The 13,993-nt window shown below is 47.9% G+C and overlaps 1 protein-coding gene across 4 annotated transcripts in view; it reads right to left on the reverse strand.

Moving 5' to 3' along the window:
- LOC306804206 (uncharacterized protein) overlaps positions 1-13,900 on the reverse strand; it is a 49,658-nt gene extending 35,758 nt beyond the window's left edge. For 2 of the 4 annotated variants that reach the window (XM_079310508.1, XM_079310504.1), the window contains exon 1: positions 8,642-8,828. The gene's annotated coding sequence lies outside the window, so the exon portion shown is untranslated. Of the gene's footprint in view, positions 1-8,633; positions 8,829-9,369 lie in introns of those variants that run through there. The other 2 variants (XM_079310505.1, XM_079310507.1) reach the window with 2 other exon arrangements.
- Between the last annotated feature and the right edge of the window lie 93 nt (positions 13,901-13,993).

Raw genomic sequence — 13,993 nt, forward strand, 5'->3', positions numbered from 1 at the left:
GTGTTTACCCTCATTTACATGGACATAAACAACCAGCTCTGAAGCAAGCGAGGATACCTGATTTTGAGTACTGCCAGCATGAGGAGGACACTGCAGGGGGTACAGAGCTACCAGGAAAGCTACAGTGAAATCAGTCCACCTCTCTTCAAGCCATTTACTGCAACGCGAGGCAGGATGAATCAATAATATGTATCGAGCTGGGAAAGTTAATCTGCATCCAGAGCATCATAACAAATTAAAAGGAAATAAAATCAGAACAATTCCACTGACTCTCATTACTATAACAGCAGAGAGTAATTAAAATCTATGGGGTGAATTCAACACTGTAGGAACTCTCCTGAAGCCAAAGGCACTGTACAAGGGCATTGTTTTTTCCAGATGCTATGTATTTCAAACAGCAAAAGGAGCGGCAAAATTGGAAGAGAGGGTAGGACAGGGTAATAGCAGAACCTCTTTAGAAGCCAGGCATTCTGCTGCTAGCTCTTCCTCCCGTGCAATCATGCTGCATGCCTGCTGCTTCGGTGCTTGATGCACTGATTCCAAAAGCTCCAGGCATTTTTATGCGGGGCTCCCACTCAAGGCCTTCTGAAGCCAATACACAATTGCCATTCATCAGCTGTGGCTGTCACCTCGTAATGCCTGTTCCCTGCTCCCCTGAGTTACTCTGCTGCCTTTGTGTGCACTCCTCTCTCCTCCCCACTCCTAGACACAGCCACCCTGCTACATGCTCTCTTAGGTGCTAAAGAAATGTCTTTTCCTGCACAGAGCACCTTCTGCTATCCTGTTGCCTGACAAGACTCTCAACCCATCTTTCTGTGCTTTCCTATAAACTCCTTATCCTCTGACCCACACACATCCCTGATGAAGAAGCTGCCCCAAAGTCACAGCCACTTGCACTCCCATTACAGCTCTGCTTCAGTCCTGTGTTAATTATGAGCTGGAGCTGTGCTACAAGGCAGGAATTCAACTTGACCCTGTGTGAGACCCTAGTGCCTGTGGTGACTCAGTCGAGCACTGATTCCCACTGAGTGGAAGGAGATGAGTAAAGCACAGGCAGCACATTCCTCATCACTGCACACAGCACCGTGTCCAACTCCCCAGCACTGCTCGTGAGGCAGCGGTGCAGCCACACCAGCACCCAGAAAGGCAACTGGTGGTGGCTGCCAGTGGCATGGGGCTGCAAATGCAAAGCTTGGTTCATGGGGCTCAGGAACAAAAAGTGCCATTAAAAGAGAGAGGCATGGGATAGAATAAATCAATCTATGGTGTGTAGCACCATCAATGGTGTGTAGCAAAAGATTTAATCTCAGCATGCTTGTCCAGCCTTCACCTTTATGAATCTCTTAATCTCTGTCACCCCACCCTGTGCATGGCTTCCACCAATGGAAGCTGTGCCAGTGTCAGCAGGATGATACAGCTACTAAATATCATGTGTGACAAACACCAGTCTGCACACAGACACTGCTGTTGAGGGCTCTTCCACACGGACATGTTTACCATACAAAAATTATGGTAATCTACAGAGATAATCCAAAGGGGATTGTTAAAGCTGTTTTACAAATTCATGTACTATGGTCCTGCAGGTGGAACTGATGCCTTAAGTTTTAGCTTTCATATTTTCTAGATTCTGTACTGCATTAGTATATAACTCTGAACTTCATAATATAGTGTTCATATAAAGTGTTAGCAAGTTCTCTTCACAGTTTAGTTATAAAAAATAATCCTTTTCCAGCCAAAGAACCAAGGACACCCTTGCAGCTTCAGGTCCCAAAAGTGTAAACAACTGTGGTAAAATCTGGGAGGATAGGACTTCTTAACCTGAAGCTGTAACTGGACAATTAACCCAAATATGTAAATGGACCAACACTTATAAAACAGTGAAAACTTATGACCCAGAGTCCATCTGAGGTGGAGCCATGGCTGGGCTTTGAAGACATTGTAATAAATACCTACTTTATTCCTTTAACACTGTCTAGCATCTGTTCTAGGTAATCTCTCAAGGCATCAGAACCATGGACTAAGAGTTATATTTCCAGATATACCATGACCTTGTTCACTGTCTGGAAAAGTGGAGGTCTCACTTGACCTGGCCTTACCTCAGTATGCCTTTCAAAAGTTCAACCACGTTAATAACACATATACACATCTGTAACCATGTTCAAATTCACCAATGAACAACACAAAAGCCTCATTCTTAAGTCTTCAGCACCTTAAAAGTCACAGCCATATTACCACAGAATGTTCTTCAACATTTCATCAAAAGCAGGTGCTTCCATCTTTCAAAACAATCCAGCAAGGAAAGCAAACAGAAATTTGCCCCTTAATAAGCACCTATCTAGTGGCCAACCTCCCTTGTTTTTCTAATTACCATCTGAAAATAATAGACCTTCTCTCCAGATATATAACTCTCATCTGCCTTTCCTATTACAACAACTTTGAGTCAATTTGTATTACATTTATATATTATTCAGAGGGATTGCTCTTTAAGGTAGTGTTAGCTTGAAGTATAACTGTTTTGATCTGAATATTACTTCACTCAAAAGGGACTGTATTCTGACAGTCTTTATAAGAGGTGAGATAGAGGTAGGAGAATGGTTTTTAGGCAAAGAGGAAATATAGCTTCTGTCTCTCATCCCTCTGGACAGGCCAGGGGGAGTAAGGATTTTCTCCCCATGGAGGTCAAAAGCCATTCCATACAAAAAATACCTAAGGTATGCACTAATGCATGCACTGCTATAAGCATGAACAGGATTGCTGATGTGGCTGTAGGCTATGTCAGTGCCTGCAGCTGCTTCTGGCTGGGTTAGCTCTGTTTTATGGATTTACTTCATGCTACTGCTCTAATGAGGAAAAGTCTGAGGAGTGTGCTGGGAGACAGAATAAAAAGTGTTGCAAAGTTATTGCTCCACTGTCTGCATGTGATCAGAAATATTGCAGCACTGTGTAGACAAGCAGTGACTGATTCCCTTGGGAACATGGCTCTGTGGTACCCAGGGAAGAACAGAACCCAGAATAAAGGGCAGAAGATCCTCACTGAGAGACAGGACTGCCTGATGAATTAGCAGTCCTGGTTCTCAGAGCCAGGAATGAGACATCCACTCTTCCTGTACGTGTTGGAAAGCATTCTTAAACTCCAGTGGCACACCAAACAAGCAAGCTATGTACCTTAATCTTAAAAAGCTGATCAGCTCAGAGGCTGCTTATCAGTACAAAGGAGTCCATGGCCTACCCATTCCTCTTTCAAAAAAGATTTTCTTTTTTGTTCTTTTTTTCTCCTGTGGCTTTGACTAATGCTTGTTTTCAGTGATACTGAGCTTTTAGGGAAGCTGAAGTATTGTGTTGTGAGGTCTCCCCACTGCATGTATGGCTTCTGCAATCATAAAGCTCCTATTTCCAAAGCTGTATCTAGTCCTTAAATAGAAGAAGTGCCACACTGGGGCTTACTGACAGGTTATCTTGTGTTGTGGAAACCTGAGCCCTGATTGTCCACAGAGAACAGAGCTGTTGCAACAGCTGTGGTAAAAAATGGGGCACATCAGAGCAAAACAGTTAAGTACCACAAACCAGGACTCCTGAGGGAGTGCTCTCATCTGCTTGGAACTGAGAGGTCTCAGTTCAGCCTGAGGGTTTTTTTTCAGGTTAAACTACCACAGCACAGATTAGCAGTGAAACTACATCGATCCTTTATGAGAAGCAGTTACCTCCCTGGTTCTTACAAGACACTTTCTTGGAAAGGGTCCTTCAAGACACCTCCTCTTGGAAGGGGTTGCTTCTTTCTACTCCTAGAATCAGGCTGAAGGATCAGCCACACCAGCACAAATGACAGCAGTATTTCAGCACACAGCTGATTGATATCTCCAGGCATTGATATCCTGATGGTCAAGGGGCTCAGCCTCAGTGCAGTACCAGCCATGGCTAGTGCTAATTCTGCTACAGCCAACCTCTGACCCACTGCTCTGTCTCTAGACCTCTCTGCAAGGTGTGTTTATTGAGAAAGATGCTTGAGATATAAAGACCCTTAAGATATGCAAGGACTTGAATAAAAGGAATGATAGGCAAGCTGTCCTTTCAACAAGCTAGGAGGCCAGCAAATAAATCTAACACAACAGCTGCAACAGGCTGTGACACTAGAAACTAATGTGTATCACTTCTGTGCTAGGTCTGAATGGAGCTGTCTCTGCTCAGTGTCTGAGGGTCTTTAATTCTCCTTTTCCTTGGGGAAGAACCTTGCATGAAAAGTTCAGCTGTGTGTACTCTGAGTCTTGTGAATCACTTGATTGTGGTCAAAGCCACTGTCATCTTTCAGTTGCTAACTGGCTTCCTAAACATGCCTACAGAAACAGTAGGATTGCTGTGTGGTAAACAAATTATTTCTGACAGGAGACTGCCAGCACTGCTCCCAGACGCCAGGGAAGCCACAAGATGGGCTGCACAGTGTCTGACTGGAGCAGCTCTAGCATTGCAGCCACAGCTAGTGCAGTGTCAGGCTGCTTCTGCAAGCACTGACAAAGAACCAAGCCTGCAAACTCCCACTACCATCTGCTGAAGCTTCACATCCCCAAGGAAAAATGGATTTCTGCTTACACGTATCTTTAAGCATTTCAACAGCAGAGAAGGCAAGGGCGTAGACACTCTCTCTAGCTAAAAGCACAAAGCCTTGCTTTTTCTTGATAAGAAAAAAATTACTGCTGCTCCTTGACTTCCCATCTAGGACAGGGTTTCTTTCAAAAGCTTTAGAACCTTTGTCTCTTTCTGGAGAGAAATCCTTAGGACAGATAGCACTGAGTCCCCAAACAAGTTATTTCTAGAATGTGAAGGTACTGTTCAAACACAGGTTCCAAAAGATCTGCAAAGGGCCCTTGTTGTTCCAGGCCCTGAGATGTTACATTGCAAAGTCAGTATCAGCAGACAGTGGAGACTGTTTTTTTCTCCTTGTGCTTCACCTTGAAGCAGCTGTTAGCAAAGCCAGAAAACTCCTCTGCCCCTTGGAGTATTTAATACAGCCTTGGCAAAGGGACTGCAGTCTGTCATCTCATGAATATGGGAATTGCCTAATTCTCTAGCTATTCTTATTACCTCAGCCTGAGGATCCCAGCTTTCCATAACTAATTCCTGAAATCACAGACTTTCCACTGTCCTTTCTGTCCTTGAGCAGCAAATTATTCCTCCTCATGTAACTGATGCTGGTGCCTGCTGTGGTGCCATTGGTTTTCCCAGGGCCTTTCCCTAGCAGGGACAGCACTGTGAACAAGGTTACTGATCCCTGCACAGTTCCCTGAGATACTCACCCTTTGGTGCTGCAGCTTACAGGAGGATGTCTGGAGAATAACAAATGCTGCATGGCCCTGTGCAGTGGCTCGGGCTGGCAGAACAGCTCTGAAGCCTGGGCAGTGGCCTGGCAGCTGTAATGCAATCCCTCCCTGGCAGCAGAGATCTCTCACCCTGTTCCTACAGAGCTCCCTGACTCCCTCCATATCCCACCTTGTCTGTGACTCCCATGAAGACTCAAGATTTGTCATGCCTTCCACTTGTCCTTCATTCTGCCCTCATTGTCACATTCTCAGTCCACCTTTCCTCTCTGTACCCATGTACCTGTTTTTTTCCTCAGGTACCCATGTACCTGTTTTCTGCCTCTTTGTTATTTTTATTTATCTCACTGATCCTGTCAGACCTGTCCATCCTCCCAAGACTCAGAGCTAAAGCTGTTCCTGTGCTGGAAGGATATAATGGCTGCCAGGAACCAGCTGTGAGGGCTGTTGCAAACTGAAAAACAGATGGAAGCTGAGACTGGGCTAATTATGAAGCAAGGACTGCAAAACTTGCTGGCCAGAGGTGCCCAGTTTATTCCCAGAGACAAATAGCTGCATCCTTTGAATGTTGGCAGGTGACATGGGAGCAGAAAACTCATCAGGCTGTGGACAGCTTTGAAATCCTGGCTATGGAGTGCTGCATGTGATGCCTCCTCATCTAACTAACACCCATGACTGCTGCTGCCAAGCTGCTCTGGACAAGAATGTGCTCACTGCAGTGGCAGCTGAGGAAATCTCCAGGCTACACTCCTGCAGGGTACAGGCAGGTTAGATCTTTTGTCATAGGCCAAGAAGCAGCTACAGCAGCACAGGCTGTATTGCAATAGGATCCTGGCAAGGTGGAATAAACCCATTAAGATCTTCCTGTTTCTTTTGTGATAGAGAATTTTTTCCTCAAGAGCTTGCCAAAAGGGTAACTGTATCAATGGAAAACAAAAACTGGGTTATGTTCTCTAGTAGTTAATTTCTTAGTTCCAAACTGGCCCATTGAAGAGTTGCTGAAGAAATTAACCTTCAAAGTCCATGTTTTTTTAATCAGAACCTCCCTTTCAATTAGTAATGTTATAGGGCTGTAAACACAATAATTCCATCAATACTATGGAACAGTCATGTTGCATCTGTATTAACATAAATGTGTGCTGATGTGCCATAGAGCTAATCTGGTATGACAGTAATTGGCTGATGCCCAGCCATGGAGGCCTGGAGCTATGCTTGCTGTCCTCTGAAACACTGGAAAGGAAACTAACTGCAACACTATATCTTGGCTGCCATCCATCAGCAATGCTTCTTGCACCTGCAGCACTGAGGTGTTTGAGGTTAGTTGTTTGGATGGAGGAGCTGTATTTGAAGTACAACTTGATCTCCTACAAACTTAAATATTAAGAAACTAGGATTTCCACACTATCTTGTTAGACTTAATCAGATTCAGCAAGTACACAATGGATAATAAACTCAGAAAAATCCAAAAAAGCATTCCTTTCCCTTTCCTCTGTTACTACTGGGAGCTGTGCATCATCACCTAGACTGCAGTAGGCTTTTCTTACACAGATGAAGCTTAAGGAGCTTAAAACTTTATAAATGCTTTGTTGTATAAATACCATTGTTACCTTTACAGTGCTCTACAGACAGAGGCAAGCCTTAAATCTGAGACTACAGCTGGGGTTCTCTAGTTAAAGGCCTTAAAGGAGATCAATAAGCAATGTCTAAGGATGTGAACCAGATCTCAAACACTGTCCATCTCCTATCTGGGCCATGAAAGCAAGTAGACAGACTCAAAAACCAGGCTAGGATCAGAAGTCTTCACAGTTGCAGTCACGACAGGGATCACTTATTTTGCTTTTGAAAATATACCCTTCATAGAGCCTTAGTGAGGAGGGACCATACCTCTTTTTGAAGGAGGCTACCAAAGAAACCACTGCAGACACCCAGGCTTTCTGAGCTCATCATCTCAGTGCATGCTTTGATGTCTGGATGCTGCCTTGCCTAACACATCCTTGTTCACAATAGAGCTCTTGGGTTCTACCTCAGTACAAACCCAATAAAAGAGACTTGTTTTATGCAGAAACCATTATTCTCAGAATTATGGCACTAAAGGCACATAGCTTCTGGCAATATGCAAAAGCAGCATCTCAAAATCCCAGAGCATATGTGGCTGACAGTGCCCAAAACATCTCATGGAGCAGCCAGTGAAATTGGGAGAAAATTTTTTCAAGTAAGGTGGGGAAGAGCACCTTAAATAGGGGATTTGGAATCTGTACTCAGGTTCTGAATTTGACTTAAATCTCTCTAGGTCTCTTATCTGCTCCTTCATCTGTAAAATGGGATCAATAAAACCACCCCAGATTTGCAGCAGTGCTCCCAGTCCTAATTGATATCTGTGAAGCATTTTGAGAGCCACGAGTGAAAGAAACCATTACCAAGCCCTCAGGCCTTATTATAATACTAACAAACAAGCAGAGTTGTTTATAATGCTTTTCAGTGCAACAATGACTAGGAAATGAGGAAAGGCTGAAGTATAGATGCATTCATCACTGCTTTGCTGCAGTGTCAATATAAATGGTAGGAGCAGATTTTAGACATTTTCCTCCAGGCAATTCTCTTTTCAATAATGCAGTAAAACTTCTGCATCTATGAATTCAAACAGATGCCCTTGCTAACACCTTAGGTATCAAAACCTATTATGAATTTGGGAGAATGCATTTTGGAGTTGAAATCACATGGAAATTAATTAAGAAATGACTCACTGGGACCTCGCAGATTTAAAGAGCTAGGTGCTGCCCAGCCACCTCTCCCAACGATTGAACTCAGCCTAGTATCGTACCAGCACACGATATCCCACCTTGCACAGGACTAACAGCCCCCAGGCATCTCCCAGGCTCTATCCCGCCGCCTGCAGAGCTCCCTGTCCCTGCGGGTGCGGTTTCAGGAGCCGAGAGCGGCGGCCGGAGCGGCACGGGCAGGAGCGAGGAGCGAGCGCTGCGGGCTCGGGCACATGCGGGACCCCGGCAGCGAGCAGGTGTCGGCCGGGCAGCTGCGGAAGGGCTCGGGAAGCGGTGCATCCCCCCGCTCCCGCTAGGACCCGAGGGGCCCCGCTGGACCCGGCGCACAGATAAATCAGAAAGCGCTCCAGAGCGGTCCCGCAGCCCTCCCCACCGCGCAGCCATTTGCCTTTGTTGAAGCCCCGCGTCCGCAAGGTGCGGCGGGGCCGGAGCCGGGCTGAGGATGGTGCTCGCCCCTCGGTCGCCCTCCCCTCACAGCAGGACGGTGGGGACACGTCCTGCGGGACTGGCCGCCGAGAGGGACCCGCCTGCCCGCCGCCCATACCTGCCTACCTGCGGAGCCAGCCCGGGACGCGTCGCCCGCCGCCTTTGTTGTGCATGCCCGCGCCGGCAGCGCCGAGCCGCGGGTCGGCTCCAGCCCGGCCCCTCGGCGCCCGCCGCTCGCAGGCCCGGCTTAGCCCGTCGCCACGGCAACGGCGGGCGCGGCTCGGGCGAGGTACCGGCCCCAGGGCCCCGCCCCGAGCGGCTGAGGGGACAGAGCGGGGCGGCCCCGCGGGGCCCGGAGCGGGCGGTGCTGAGCGGACAGAGCGGGGCGGCCCCGCGGGGCCGGGAGCGGGCGGTGCTGAGCGGGCAGGGCAGGGGGTCCCCGCGGGGCCGGGAGCGGGCGGTGCTGAGCGGGCAGGGCAGGGGGTCCCCGCGGGGCCGGGAGCGGGCGGTGCTGAGCGGGCAGGGCAGGGGGTCCCCGCGGGGCCGGGAGCGGGCGGTGCTGAGCGGGCAGGGCAGGGGGTCCCCGCGGGGCCGGGAGCGGGCGGTGCTGAGCGGGCAGGGCTGGGGGTCCCCGCGGGGCCGGGAGCGGGCGGTGCTGAGCGGGCAGGGCTGGGGGTCCCCGCGGGGCCGGGAGCGGGCGGTGCTGAGCGGGCAGGGCTGGGGGTCCCCGCGGCCCTCGGCTTTAGGGCACTCGTCTCTCGGCGCCCGCCCTTTTCCCCAGCCCTGCGCCCTCCTTCCCTAGAGTGCCGGGCAGTTCCGAGCGGGGCTCAGATTAGCCCTCGGCTTCCTCTTACGGTGCTTGAGATCTCTCATTTTCCATATCCGGTAGAGTTTCCTTGGACTGGCCACCTCGGGAGTCCCTATCTCCGGTCACAGATCGCACGTTCTTTTGTCCTACAGCAAGCACGGCTCTGGTGACTCTCCTGACTATCTTCCTGCATCAGCCTCCACAGGCTCTTACACGTGACGGGCAGTCTGGAAAGAGGGGAGCTGCTGTGAGAATAAAGCCAAGGCAGCGGTAACGCCTCCGTTTATCCCCGTTCCTGGGCATAGGGACGAATTGTATCCTGCATTTACAGCTATTTTAATTGACCATTCATTTCAGGGATAACCATGACACTTGAACCACTTCCCTTTCAGTCAGTAAGGACTTGGCAAATTAATAATTATGTTGATTGTTACTCGGATTAAGTACCGCAGTTCATTGGCTCTATCGTGTAATGCTGGATAGAGCTGGATCTTGTTACCAGACTTACACGTGTGTGCATGTGTTCATCTCGTTCTGAACAGGCAAGTTCTGGAATGGTGAGACACGTTTAAAGGAGAGCCCCTGACCACAGTTGCTCACATTCATAAATTTTGTTAAATGATCCAGCCTAAGTAAAGACATTGTTTATGTTTGAGGACAGTAATAGAGAAGAACTAAATTCTGCAGAGAAAAGTTGATTGTGGAGAGAAATAAATAGCATAGCAACCCTGAATTCTTTCTGTGTGTTCAAAACCTGACTATACAATTTTTTTTTTTCTCGAGTCTGTCAAACTCCTATTTAACCTTTGCAGAAAGGTATTTCAGTGACACTGGACTCACAGCATCCTCCACTGAAGGTTCTTAAATTACAAATAAAAAATATGAAACCTCTTCAGTAAGCCTCATGTGTCAGAGGAAAAGACAGAGACAGAATGTGCTCAAGGTTACAGAGATGTTCTCTGGCACAACTGGGAAAAACTGCCAGAGCTGTGGATCCTGTCCTTGGTCTTCATCTGGAAGACTTTGCCATTGTGTCCCAAGCAGGCACCCAGGATAAACCCAACCCTGCCTTCAGGGAGAGCAGGGGAGAGGGGACAAGAGGCATCTGTCCTTTAGTTCCCCTTGGTCAATCTGGGCCCATATAATGCTCATGTCAGTAAACAATCTTGTCCTTAAAGGGTTTCTCACTGGACACAAGGATGCTTGGGGTATGACCTGGTATTATTGTGCTGTAAAGAAGGATGATGAGGAGACCTGGGAGACCTATTGTGATGGTCTTTGCAGCTTCCCCTGCAACAAGCTGCTTCCTTTTCCAATGCATGCTAATTTATAAATAGACTCAATTCCGCTACTTGGAGAAAGCTTTTGTCTCTCCTTGCACTTGATATATGTGATACTCTGCAGTGGAGAGCAGATGTTTGTACCAGATTCTGCTCCCATGGAAATGGGCAGTAGAAGACTCAGAGGTGAGGGGTGAAATAGCATCAGGGTTATCTTTTGTCCTCAGCTCAGAGCTCCTGTTACAGCCAGTCTGAAAGGCCAGGAGACGCCCTTGGATTCAGCAGCACAGTCTCGAGTGTATGCCTCTGTCTCTGCTGGAGATGAACATCCTGTTGTTTGCAGAGTCCAGTTACAGCTAAAGCTAAAAAAAAGTATCTGTCTGCATAAACAGGAATTTTCCTCAATTGCAGGAGCCAGCAGAGGACACTACTTTGTCTCTGTCTCTGAAAGGGCTGAGTAATGTTTTGTTTGTTTTGTTCTTTTTGCTGCCTTCTTCCAGCTCTATGACTTTGGTGGTGCCTTTGGCAGAAGAACAGTTGCCATTGCTTCCATTTTATCCATATCCACCAGAGGATTGTGTTTTCCAGATTGTTTGCTACAGCTGAAGCCATAGCAATAATGCTCCTGTATAGTTCTACTTAAGGGAGGGGAGAAACAAAACCACATGACAAATTGGTCCAATTTATCACAGCAACAGAAACCTGCAATTCAGCTCAATCGCCCCCACAGGCCAGCTTAGACAGCATCAATATTTAATGACCTGAGCACCACTGCCTTCACAGCTTGGCCTCCACCTCTGCCCCTCGCCCTGTCACAGGTACCCTCCAGGAATGTCACCCCACCAGTGTGGAGAGCACCCCCAGAATCCCTCTGGGTGAGCAGGGTCTGTCTTCAGCCTGACAAGTCAAGCCTGCTTGCTACACAAAGGGGTGTAGTCCAGACCTGCTGGGTATGACCAAACTCTCTCTTTCCTGCCTGGCTGGACTACCCGTGCTGCAGGTTTATGCCTGAATAACAGCTCCAGGCTTTCTGTGCATGCCCGTGGTCTGTGGCAAACCAGAAAGCAGGAGTAGAACTGAACCAGCACAGCTCATGGCCTCTCCTACAGTCTTTATATAATGCAGAGAGGACTGCTGACTTGGTAGCAAGCTGGAGGTGACTTCTGTTCAGCTGTCTATATCTGTTCCCATTATTAAGGTAGGAGTGTTTTATTCCAGAAGAAGCTGCAGTGAAATAAAATGCCAGCAACATGTCCTGCACATGGTGCAGAAGACTTGAAAAGAGGATGAGTCAAACTATGCCACATCGCTCGCACTGCGAGCCAAGCAGGGCATCAGAGGAGGTTGGGAATCTCTTTTACTGGGCCCAGGCTCTGAACTGCCCACAGCAATTGGCATCCAGGAACATCTCCCAGCCCCACCCCAGCAAGTGGCCTCTTTCTGGCCTGCCTGCTTTGCCTGGGACAGAAACAGGAATAAGTGACAGGTTATCCAGCTATATACAGCCATAGGCATGTTCTCTCATGGCTCTCTTGCCTCAGTTTCCCTGGTCTGTAAAATGGATGTGACTGCAATCTCCTGGTGACAAGCAGAAAGTAAAACAAAGTATTTTCATCAGGGCTCTGGTGGGGCAGAGGAATCTGTGTTGCTGGACCAGCCACTTGAATTCCTCTAGCAAAACAGCATCTTCTACTAGGTTCTCTGTTCATTTGAAAACTCCCATGATTTAGCAAATTGCATATTCTAAAGACGGAGTTCATTATCCACTCCACTGGCAGCAAGTGGCAGAGGCAATTACAATAAGTGGCATTTTGGGAAGATGGCTCTCTAATTCACTTGGTATTTAACACTGGCCATGGGGGCCAAGCTCTTTATGTAAGATACATTCAGCAAAGCCCTTTTGTGACCTTCTCCCTGCATTAAGGAGCTGTTAGAATAAGGGTTATTAGGAATAAACATAAGAGCAGAGGTTTCTGCATCAAAAGAGTTTGGGCCAGAGGCTGCATGGCCAAGGGGACGATGATGTGCACAGAGGACTCAGATATTTAGAAGGGAAAAGCTGTCTTGCTGCAGTTCATCCAGAGATGCCATGTCCAGTGCCAGAGCCTGGCTGCTGAGGGATTGCTCCCATTCCCTGGAGCACTTGGTGACTGCCCTCAGACCCTCTGCTTTTGTAGTCATAGGGCACCTGTCTTGTTACGCAGATGGCTCAAAACTAACACAGCAGAGCTGTGCACCTCAACAGACATCTGCAATTGCCCTAGCAAACAATGGATTGTTCCATCAGTTAACTGTCCAAGAAAGGAATTGTGAGCCAATTCAGTGCATTCCAAATCACAGCTCTGTGAAAAAAAGTTAACATAGAGCCCAGCTCTTCCTCCTGGCAGCCATCCAGTTATTAATTTCCATGTATCAGCTGCATCTGAATGGGCTTGGTCTTCCGCCCACTGTTTCTATTTATTTGTTTTCCATTCATCTCCACTAAAATTAAAACTCAAAGCCTTCCAGAGAGAATGGAAAACAAACATGCTGAACCAATACTGCTGCCCACATACAACCAGCAGAAACCACTGCACTTTTTCTTCTTTGCAGTGAGGCAAGATCTAACTTCGAAGACTCTGGCCTTTCACCTGAAAAATAGCACAGGTAGCTATGGCATTAGCACAGTCTCAAATTCCTATTCCAGACACATGAGTAGGCAGCACCCTTCAGCTCTTGGCTGGAAGCAACTTCTGCATGATTTAAGAAGACAGAGCTGATAGTCCAGGTGGTCACATTGGCTGAGAGTTTATGGGTCAGGATTAAAGGGAGGGCAGGGACTGGTGATGTTACAGTAGGGGTTTGCTTCAGACTGCCCAAACAGCAAGACTGAGCTGATAACATACAGACAGACAGGATCAGCCTCACGTTCACAAGTCCTGGTCCTCATGCAGGACTTCAACCACCCCAGTACCTGTTAGAGGGTCAACACCGAGGGGACAGGCAACCCAGGAGGTTCCCAGAATGCACTGCTGATTACTTCCTTCCCCAAGACATAGAGAAACCAAAAAGGAGGGGTCCAGCAATGTTGGACCATGTCCTCATCTACAAGGAGGGGCTAGATGGGAACACGAAGCCAAAGAGTAGCCTTGGCTACAGTAACCATGGAGTGGTGGAATTCAGGGGTGGCAAGGAAGGTGCACAGCAAGCTCACTACCTTGGACTTCAGGAGAGCAGACTAGTTTCTTCAGATACCTGCTTGGTGCAGTACCCTGGGATAAAGCCCTGGAGGGCCCAAGCAAACTGCTTAATATTCAAGAATCACCTTCTCCAAGCTCCTTTTCCTAACAAAATCAGGCAAAAACACTAGGAAGTCTTAATAGATGAGCAAAATGCTCCTGGAAAAGCTCA

Source organism: Erithacus rubecula, assembly GCF_903797595.1.
Source record: "Erithacus rubecula genome assembly, chromosome: 8".
Taxonomy (NCBI): domain Eukaryota; kingdom Metazoa; phylum Chordata; class Aves; order Passeriformes; family Muscicapidae; genus Erithacus; species Erithacus rubecula.